This window comes from Pseudonaja textilis, chromosome Z (genome assembly GCF_049901715.1).
Source record: "Pseudonaja textilis isolate UNSWEBS1 chromosome Z, rPseTex1.2, whole genome shotgun sequence".
NCBI lineage: Eukaryota > Metazoa > Chordata > Lepidosauria > Squamata > Elapidae > Pseudonaja > Pseudonaja textilis.
This window is the reverse complement of record NC_142008.1, coordinates 121,599,106-121,609,221: the sequence shown is the minus strand read 5'-3', so window position 1 is coordinate 121,609,221 and position 10,116 is coordinate 121,599,106. Positions and strand designations below refer to the sequence as shown.

The window sequence follows — 10,116 nt, the reverse complement described above, 5'->3', positions numbered from 1 at the left end:
AAAGTACATAAGATTGTATTGTAGTATTTGTATTTGATATAGAGTTAGAAAACTAGAATAAGATATGTGTTAATAGAACATTGTAGGGAATGTGTAAAATGTCTAAGATTTAACTAATAGAGTTTAATTAATTAATTTGTTATGGAACATTGTTTTTAGCATACTATAAGCTTACTATGTTTTTTATTTTAAAATGTCATGTAGAATGTACTAAGCAGAATCAGAATGGAAATTATGTATTATTTTAAGTGTTAAATTTGGGGGAAAGATAGAAAAGTGTCATACTTTAACCAGTGATTACAGGAAAAAGTTTGTATTAAAGAGAAAAGATAAATAGATAATTGAAAAAGAACGGACAAAAGATACAAGTATAATGATTTAAATTGAGATTAAACAAATAAAATAGAATTAAGAGAGTGAAAAGAAGGGAAGACATATAGAAAATATAGAATGTTCAATAAGATATGAAATAGTATATAAGGTGAGCATGAATTTGATTTATGTCTTTGAAGTCACCAGACTGATGAAATTCAGTACACTGGATTGTAGGTTTTACTTCACAATTTTAACACCAGAATGGCTGCACCATTCTACTGATGGATTGCAGGTACCATGGTATGAATCCAGAGGTGGTATTCAGCAGGTTCTAACCAGTTGTGGAGAACCGGTACTAGAAATTTTGAGTTGTTTGGAGAACTGGCAAATAGCTGACTGGAGATTTTACAGGATCCTTCCCGTGCCATGCTCACCAAGTCACACCACAGAACCGGTAGTAAAAAAAATTGGATCCCAGCACTTTATGAAGCAGACATTTCTTAATGTATTTTTTTTTCTTTACAGAAAAGTTTTTCAGAATTACCAGCATGTCCTGGCCTTAGCATTTACTCTAAGAGATCAATGAAAAGCAGCAAATCCTTCCTAATATCATGCTGGGGTTCCATGGCTTGGAAGGCTGTTAATTTCATGGACAGAAACACATTCTAGGTATTTCAAATTGTTAATTCAATGCTACACCTCACTTTTAGATCTAAAGTCAATTCACCTAAACAACATTGTTTATTACGATTAAGGATATGGTAGTTTCTTACCTGCTGCCACATCTGATTGCCCCTGGATGGTCCAAACGGACCTAAACCATCCCGAAGAGAGAGCAATAGTGAAGAGCGCATCCTGTAGATCCCAGGGACACTGCAAAGTCCCTGGTTGATGCAGGAGAAGCCCTTCTTGCTGGCGGCAGAGAGGCAGCCGTTAAAGCTGCTGAAGTTGGGACAGCTCCGATAGGAAGAGACTAGAAAGAGAAAGTGTGTCGGTTTGGTGAGAACTTTTCGTTTATTAGTTTAAGACTTAAAAGGACACCCCAAGGAAAAGAATGAATCTGTAAAAGTTTTGAGAGAACTGAATAAGTGGCAGTTTTAAATGGAAGTATCAAAGTAAGGCTTTGTTTTTTGTTTTGTTTTTTCTTATTGCTGGACTTCTATCATGACTTTGCATTTGCTAACTGGACTGGTTCTTTTCCTATTTGCATCTATTTTTTCTTCTCTTTTTTGATTTTGCAATATTTTAGGTTAGAGGCTCCCTTTAGTTATTTTTCTTTTATATATATATATATATTTTCTCTTTTTCTTTTTAACTTCTATTATGTTTTGTCTGGGAAAGGAGGGGGAAAGTGAAAGTAAAGAAACTTTGTAACACTGCCAACTAGAGGCTTGAAAATGCTTTAGACGAAGCTGAGAAAGCTGAGAAAGAAAGATCTGAGACTCCCTTTCAAGGACATTGCTACGTGATAAGATAGAGGGAAGAGCACGGGAGAGTGTTATTGCAGGTGTTCTTCTGGATTTCTATCAACAATTGAAGCTTGGTTTTGAAATTTGTGGAGAAGAGAGTTATAATAAGAGCCTTGGATAATTAAATAAAGTGCAGTGTGTCCTTTTTATTTTTTTAAGTTGTGCTACCCCTCCTTACCAGCTTTACTGTAATCTCTTTTTAAAAAATCTTTATTTTTGCAATATTTCCACTTTTGCTTTGTATTTTAAAGGGAAAGCCTCAAAACTTTTCTCTTCCTTTTCTCCTTTCTCCTTTGGGATTTTTTGTATTTCCATCTATTCTTTTGGTTCTCTTTTATTCTTTTTTTTTATTTGAGACCTCTCAATTGGATTAAGGTGTTGAAGAACCTGAAGAATTTTTTCTCTTTTTTTGTTCTTTTTAAGCCTTTTTTGTTTTTTCCCTTCCTTTTTACTTAACTATTGATTGGATTAAGGTTCAGAAGAACCTGAAGAAATTTTCTCTCCTTTTCTTTTTATTACTATTCGGCTTTTTTCTCTCTACCATTTTCATTTTTCATTTTCTTCACTTTGGATTATAATTGGCTATTTCATAATTGGATTAAGGTTCAGAAGAACCTGAAGATTTTGAATTGTTTAAAATGAGTAGGAAATTTATAGCTTCTGGCTCCTCAACTTCTACTTCCGCCTCCCCACCATCTGGAGGACAACGTTCAATTCAGACAATGTTAAAGCAAGACAAAGAACAAGAAAAAGTGACTCTACAGATGATTATGCAAGGAATCCAAGACCTTAAAAAAAATCAGACACTATTGAAAAGAGAATAGAGAACATTGAGCAAAGAACAGAGAATATTGAACAAAGAATAGGGAAAACTGATGAAAAAGTGGAGAATATTCAACAAATGATGGTGAAGTATGATGAGAGATTCCAAAAAATTGAAGAAGATAAACAAAGAGATAAGAAGATTGGAGACATTGATAGCAGATTAATAGTGGGTGAACAAGATAAAAGTGGGATGCTGATATAGGAGATGGACAGATCAGAATTTTATCTCAGATTTCAAAATATAGAGGAAGAAAAAGGACAAAATTTAGCTGAGATAATGATAGAAATACTGGCTGAAGCTTTGGAAATAACAGAGGAGAAGATGATAGATGGAGTAGATGAAGTATATTGAGTTTTCACAAGATATGCGATGAGAAATAACCTACTAAGATAAGTTCATATCAGATTTACAAAAAAAGCCATTAAAACACAAATATTACAAGTGGTAAGAGAGAAAATGCTGAAGATGCATGGTGAAGAACAAACCCCCAAGGTTTATAATTCACAAAATTTTAGAATGTGCAGAGATGGATAGGCTCACGCTGAAATTAAAGGATAAGGAGGACTCAGAGTACTATTTAATTTGGAACATTTGGTACCAATGGTTCGACAATAAAGTACAATAAGGAAAGGTTACAAAAGGAATTTAAAAAGGAGAAAAAAGGGAAATAAAATTGGAATACTAGCAAACAGACAGTGAGGGAGAAGTTATAGAAATTGAGGCACTGTTAGGAAAAAATGAGATTTAGATAAACATCCAGATTAGGATTTATAATTACCTAGATATAGTGTAGAAATATATAGAAATATGCAATAATGAATGATAAAAATATGTTCCCCTCCTCCTCCTCCCATATTTATGGAATATTAAACTACACCACATAGTCTATAAATACCCTTGTTGTTTGTTTTGGATTTATATACATGTATTAAGTGTCAAAATGATATTCTTTTTTCTCTTTTGTTTTTTTTCTTCCCTTTTTTCTTGAATTAGTGACCTGTAAAGATGTTATAGCATTATTTATTAACATCAATTAAGAATTTTGAATTAAAATAGTTAATATGAAAACAAAACTGTCAAATTCTAAGGGTACATATCGTACTTAGTGTACTGCCAAGAAAATGATATTGAATGATGCTGATATAATTTCTATTACAGAAACTTTTGTAAAGCTTTTTAACATTTTAATTTTTGTAAATTTTTAAATATTTTTATTATATGTTATATATTATTTTATAATGTTTTAATATAGATATGATGTGGATGTCAGCAGAGCTAAAACTCAATGTACAGGAAACAAATATAGAAATATGCAACTGGGCAGAATACAACCTGATAAAAGTTACATGGGAGGGAGAAAAAAGGAAACTAAGATGGACAGTGAATCAAACAATATTAAAAGAAAAGGGGTTTATCCAATTTACGGAAAGAGATTTGGATTTTTTCCTTCAAAGAAAATAGAAAAGAAGAGACGTTTCTACAAAGAGTATGGAACACAGCTGAGGCATATATTAGAGGGCTAATCATAACATATATGAGAAGGAAAAATAAAAAGAGACAAAATCCTTTATGCTTTTTCTTTTATGCTATAATTATTATTATTGTACTAATTGCAACCTGTTTTTTTATTCAATGTATTCCAAATTTATTTGCATTGTTTCATCCTGCTTCCCCCTCTCTTAACCCTCTACAATTGCGATACATTCATAAATCTTTGAATCCTCCATTTAAAATAAAAAACGAGGATATGTAGAGTTGTAATTGCAGGAATGTTCCAATCTCGGAGGGCTAACCTCAGATAAAGAATGTTTCCAAGCAAATACAACTCAGGTAAACAAAGTCACTAATCTAAAGGAGGATTAGAGAGAGGAAGTAAACATATGTTAGACTTTAACCAGAGACAATTAATTGTATGGATTACTGTGCTAAACAGTAATGAAAGTTAAGCAGTAACAAAAGTTAACCAGTGATGGAGGATTACTAAAAATGTGTATAAATGCAAGACTAGACTCCAATAAAGATCATCATGATTCAATTGTTCATGATCAAACAACTTGACTGCCTCGTCATTACAACACAGCTAAAGCATGATCACGTGACTGTGAGGATACTCTGATAGACATAAGTGCAGGACCAGATGTAAATTACTATTTTCAATACCGTTGTAACTTTTGAGCAATCATTAGTCGTAAATCAAGGATTATCTGTGAAGAGTTACAACCAGATTCACCAAGACAGGAAGCAGAACTTTTGAAATTGTTGACATCGGCCTCCACTTCAAAAGATGGTTATAATGGGGATCTTAAAAAAAATACGTAAAGAACACAAAATACCTATTATTGCACATATTGACTACTGCCAGGATCACCTTTGCCCAATGTTGGAAACAGCCATATACACCTGTAGAGGAACTGTTTATACAAAAAGTTATGAATTGTGCTGAAATGGATAAATTAACGCTGAGTTTAAAAGATAAGGAAGCTTCAATATTTTATAAGGTATGGGAACAATGGTATAACTGGATAGATCGGAGGCAGATTAAGGATAGGTAATTATTAAATATAGAATATAGATAGAATAAGAATATAATTATGTACAAATTAATACCTGTAAATATTGTACAAATGATTGTTATATGATAAGCACCACAAATAGCTGTTATTGAGTGATATATTTTTTATGTTTTTAATGTAATAAAAATTCAATAAAGTTAATTTTTTAAAAAAAGATGATTATACAAAACAGTGTCAACCTTCCATTAACAACTTGAGAGTTGAAATTTGGGCAGAATGGGATAATCCATGCTTCTCTACAATTACCAGCATCCAAATTGCTTCTGAAGCCAGACATGTGCACAGAGGAAAACTATATGAGGAAAGCATGGTTGTACCAAAATTCAAAGAGAAACTGGACATGAAAGTACAAGCATGCTTTTCTGTTATTCACACCGGTATGAGCGAGGTCTGGTCTTTATCTTAATAATGAGAGATGAAGTGATAAATCTCCAGGTGGCCTAAATGACTCTCTAAAAAGGTGCAAATGAGCAGCAAGGAGAATAAATCCTTCCATTCCCAACCATCCAGTCAGAGCTGAAGAAGCTTCTTGGATGAGAAGTGAAACATCTTCAAAGAAAAAAATAAGAAAAGTCCAGTTGCCTATTGAAAAGGCACCTTTGGGACAATCATCACCTGGACGACTGAGAATTTCCATAGACCCAAATGATCATGAGATAAAGCCTACCCAGCGATCCTCAACTTACAACCAATTGTTTAATGACTGTTCAAAGTTACAACGGCACTGAAAAAGTGACTACGACTATTTTTCACACAATTGTTGCAGCATCCCCATGGTCACATGATCAAAATTCAGATGCTTGGCAACTAGGTCATATTTATGATGGTTGCAATGTCCCAGGTCACATGATCACCTTTTGCGATCTTGTAACAAGCAAAGTCAATGGGGAAGCCAGATTCATTTAACAATTGTGTTACTAAGTTATTTACTGTGCTACTAACATAGTAACATCCATGGGGCAGTATTAGTAACTAACCTCAGGATTTCACTTAACTGTAAAATGGGGCAAAACTCTCTTAACAACTGTCTTCCATGGCAACATATATTTTGGGGTCAATGGTTGTTGTAAATCAAGGACTACCTGTAATGTAGAGCAGCAAAATATTTGGGATTTCTGGAGATTATTTTAAGGCAGGGTATAGTTTTTAGGCAAGGAACCTATGACGTTGCAGTATAGGATAATTACATTTTTGCCCATAATCAGAAATGGCACAAGATTAAAAGATGGTGTAGGACTTCTATGAGGTTTCCTCAGGAACAGCATGGAAGTGGTCTATCCAATTTTTTGACTTCCCTGTCTACAGTTCTCGATTCCCTATTAGTCTCTCATCAAGAGGTCAACCAATTCTGTTTCCATCTACAGAACCCACTCCCCATTACATTGAGGGTGGTGGAGACTACAGAGCACCAGGTTAGGGAAGGTTGGTCCACCCAACACAAAAGTTATGAAGGTCTCATCCTGCTGAACTGCAGATCATAGGAGAGTTGTGGCACCACACATCTGGAGAACATCCACAGGAGAATCTATAGAGATTCTCAGTCATCCAGGACCTGGTCGTCCCAAAGGTTCTTTCTCAAGAGGCAGCTGGACTTTCTGGTTTTTCTTTGAAGACATTTTGCTTCTCATCCAAGAAGCATCTTCATATTTGAGCTGAAGAAACTTCTTGGATGAGAGTGAAATGTCTTCAAAGAAAAATGAGATAATCCATGGGAAGAATGTAGCCTTGCCTATCCCAAGGACCCCTCTAGAGGGCGACAGACAGCACACTAGGGAAGATGCCTTCCTATCCAAGACCACAAGAGGAAGCCAGATGTCCCCTATCCCACTGTCTTCATTTCTTACCTGGGGATGGGCAGTCATCGCATGTTTGCGCAAGGCTGTCCTGTCGGTGAAGGGCTGTTTGCAAATCCCACAGATCAGCACTGGTTCCTCTTTGGCTTGGCTGCCCTGATGCTGCTGCTTCTCGGATGGACCTTCTCCAGCACCTCCTTTGTCCTTCTCTGATTCTTCTTCCACCGGGGCAATTCCACCATCCTCTTCTTCCATATTGGCCTTATCTTCCCCATCCTTCAAGGGGCAGAGAGGACTTTGGGGCCCCAGTGGAGAGGAGGAGAGTACTCTGGGTCCTCCCTCTTCCCCCTCAGGCTGCTCCATTTCCTCCCCTTCTTTGGGAGGACCCAGACCTTCAGGACTGGAGACCTGCTCTGCCTTTTCTCCAATGCTTTCCACTGAGTCTTCATCAGTGGGCTTCTCCTCCTCCTCTTCCTCTGACAGCTCCTCCTCCTGGGATAGGTGGCTGCTCCTGTGGCTTCTCCTTTTCTCCCAATGGGGCCCTCTCTGGGGCTGAAGTCTCAGGCAGGAGAGCTCCGCTGGGGATCTGCCCACCCAGGAGCATTCGGACATGCTGTTGGAGGCTCACGGCATTGGTGAACTTCTTCTGGCAGATGGGACAAGAGTTTTGTGCTCAGACCAATGGGCTGGTTTTGTGGGCCACAAAGTGAGCCCTCAGGTTCCCTCAAGTGGAGAAGGCTCACCGACAGACCTTGCACTTGAAGGGGCGTTAACCCCCGTGCTGCCCGTAGTGAAGTTGCAGAGCTCTGGGACAACTGAGGACCCTCAAGCAGATGACACATTGATTGGGCCCTGAAGATGCCAGAGAAAATGACATCGAGGAGCCGGCTGTGGATGGGGCCACAGAGGCTGTGCCTGCAGGGGACGAGAATCTTTGGCGGTTGATCTTTTCCACCAGCTGCTGGAGCTTGGAGGTCTCTGAGGGAGAGGCCTTCAGGACATAGGGGAAGGGACCCATGGCTGGGCCTGCCCTGAAGTGATTGGCCAACAGAGCCTAGCTGGGCAAGGCCCCCACAAGCTTCCCCAGCTGAAGACGGTCTCTGATTCAGGAGGGGTGTTCTCATCCCACTTCCCCTTGGCTTCCACCGCCTTCATCAGGACCAGCTTGTTGAAAGGGGGCAAAGCTTGAGCCGTGCCTGAAGGAGTTGTGCTGGATAGTAGGCTCAGACTCTCAATGGCACTCAGGGCCTTGCGCTCGGCCGCAGGGAGGGCCCCGTGTTCCTCTCCTGACTCGACTTTCTCAGGTGGCACGGACATGCCATAAGGGAGTCCTGAAGTGGTCAGGACATAGTCCAAATGCTCTGGGACTGGATGAGGGTTCATCTGGACATAAGGGTACTTCTCCCAGTGATGATGGAAATGGACCTTAAGATTGCCTCAGGTGGTGAAATGGTTCCCACAGATGTTACATTTGTAGGGATGCTTGCTGGTGTGGGAACGTAAGTGGATCTGGAGGGCGCTGTCACTGCCAAAGATCTTCCCACAGAAATGGCATTTGTGGCACCCACTTAGTTTCTCACCTTTCAAGTTGGGTTCTCCCCCTCCTCCTCCTCTGCCACCTCCTCCATTCTTCGGTCCCAAGAGTCCTGGAGATGTGGCTTGTTCCAGACCCCGGGCAGTTCCTAAGCACTGGGCTGCCAAGACACCTGTGGCTGTAGGGAAGGCTGGAGCTAGGAGCTGCTCAGCTTTGGACACTCTGGTGCCACCAGGGAATGGGTGGTAGAGATGGAAGAACGCTGGCTTGGGCACATCTGGAGAGGCAGATACCTGACTCCTCCCAGGCTCAGTCTTGATGTAAAAGACGGGCAAAGGGGGCTTGGGCGGGGCAGATGCCACTGAAGCAGGTTCTGTGGTAGAAGTGGGAGCCCCAACCTGCCCCCATGAATTCAAGAGCAACACCTGGTGGCAGATCTGTTCCGTCATCTGCATCTGATGGAGTTGGAGTTGTGCAGAACACACAACACTTCCAGGATGAGAGGAATGTTGAGATGCCCAGTGGAAAGAGTGGTGGTGGGAGGCAGGGTTGGGGGTGGTGGAGGAGGGCACAGGGAAGAGGCTGATTCTTGGCTTGGCTCAGTCAGCAAGGACCCAGGTTCCACATCCATGCTTGGAGAACTTTTGGGGTGGACCTCAACGGAAGAGGAGGATGAAGAGCAAATGCTAGAGTGTTCCTGGCCAGTGGTGGGAGTAGTCGCAAGGCCTGCCGAACTGGTGGCTCACTCTGAGAAACAAGTAGTGGTGTGAGTGGATAATTCGGAGGGGTCCTTGAAGTTGATGTGACAGGAAGGGCAGGAGAAGGGGCTGGAGTTATCCCCAGTGTCTTCTGGGAAGGTAAAAGAAAGAAAAAAGAGAAGGAGACCAGATTTATAATAAATAAATAAATAAATAAATACAGGAACATAGAACACTGATGACAGATAAAGACTTAATACAATTAGTCCTTGACTTACAGTAGTTCATTTAGTGACCATTTGAACTTACAATGGCACTGAAAAAAGTCACTTATGATTGTTTTTCACACTTACAACCATTGCAGCATTCCTGCTGTCTCATGATCAAAATTTTGCCACTTGGCAACTGGTTCATATTTATGACTTGCAATATCCCAGGGTCATGTGATCTCCTTTTGTGACCTTCTGACAAGCAAAATGAATGAGGAAATCAGATTTAAGAACTGCAGTGATTCACTTAACAAATGTGGCGAGAAAAGTTGTAAAATGGGGCAAAACCTACTTAACAAATTTCTCACTGAGCAACATAAATTTTGGGCACAATTGTGGTTGTACGTTGTGGACTACCTGTAGTGCCTTCTAAACCTTATTCACACCCTTAATATGTATATTTAAAATATATTTATATATTTAAAAGGCTGCTGTTCCAGATTAGCAGACTTATACATGTCTGCATGATACTTCCTGTATATATATATATATATATATATATATATATATATATATATATATATATATATATATATATATATATTTGTTTTCTGAGGTTCTCGGGTATTTGTATGTGGATCTTTGGTTGTTCGGGTTTTCTCTGCACTGCCTGCCCTGCCACATACATTGGACAGACTA

At 39.3% G+C, this 10,116-nt stretch overlaps 1 pseudogene; it reads right to left on the bottom strand.

Moving 5' to 3' along the window:
- Window positions 1–5,489: 5,489 nt before the first annotated feature.
- Window positions 5,490–9,170, bottom strand: LOC113453623 (sal-like protein 2 pseudogene; annotated as a pseudogene).
- Window positions 9,171–10,116: the final 946 nt, after the last annotated feature.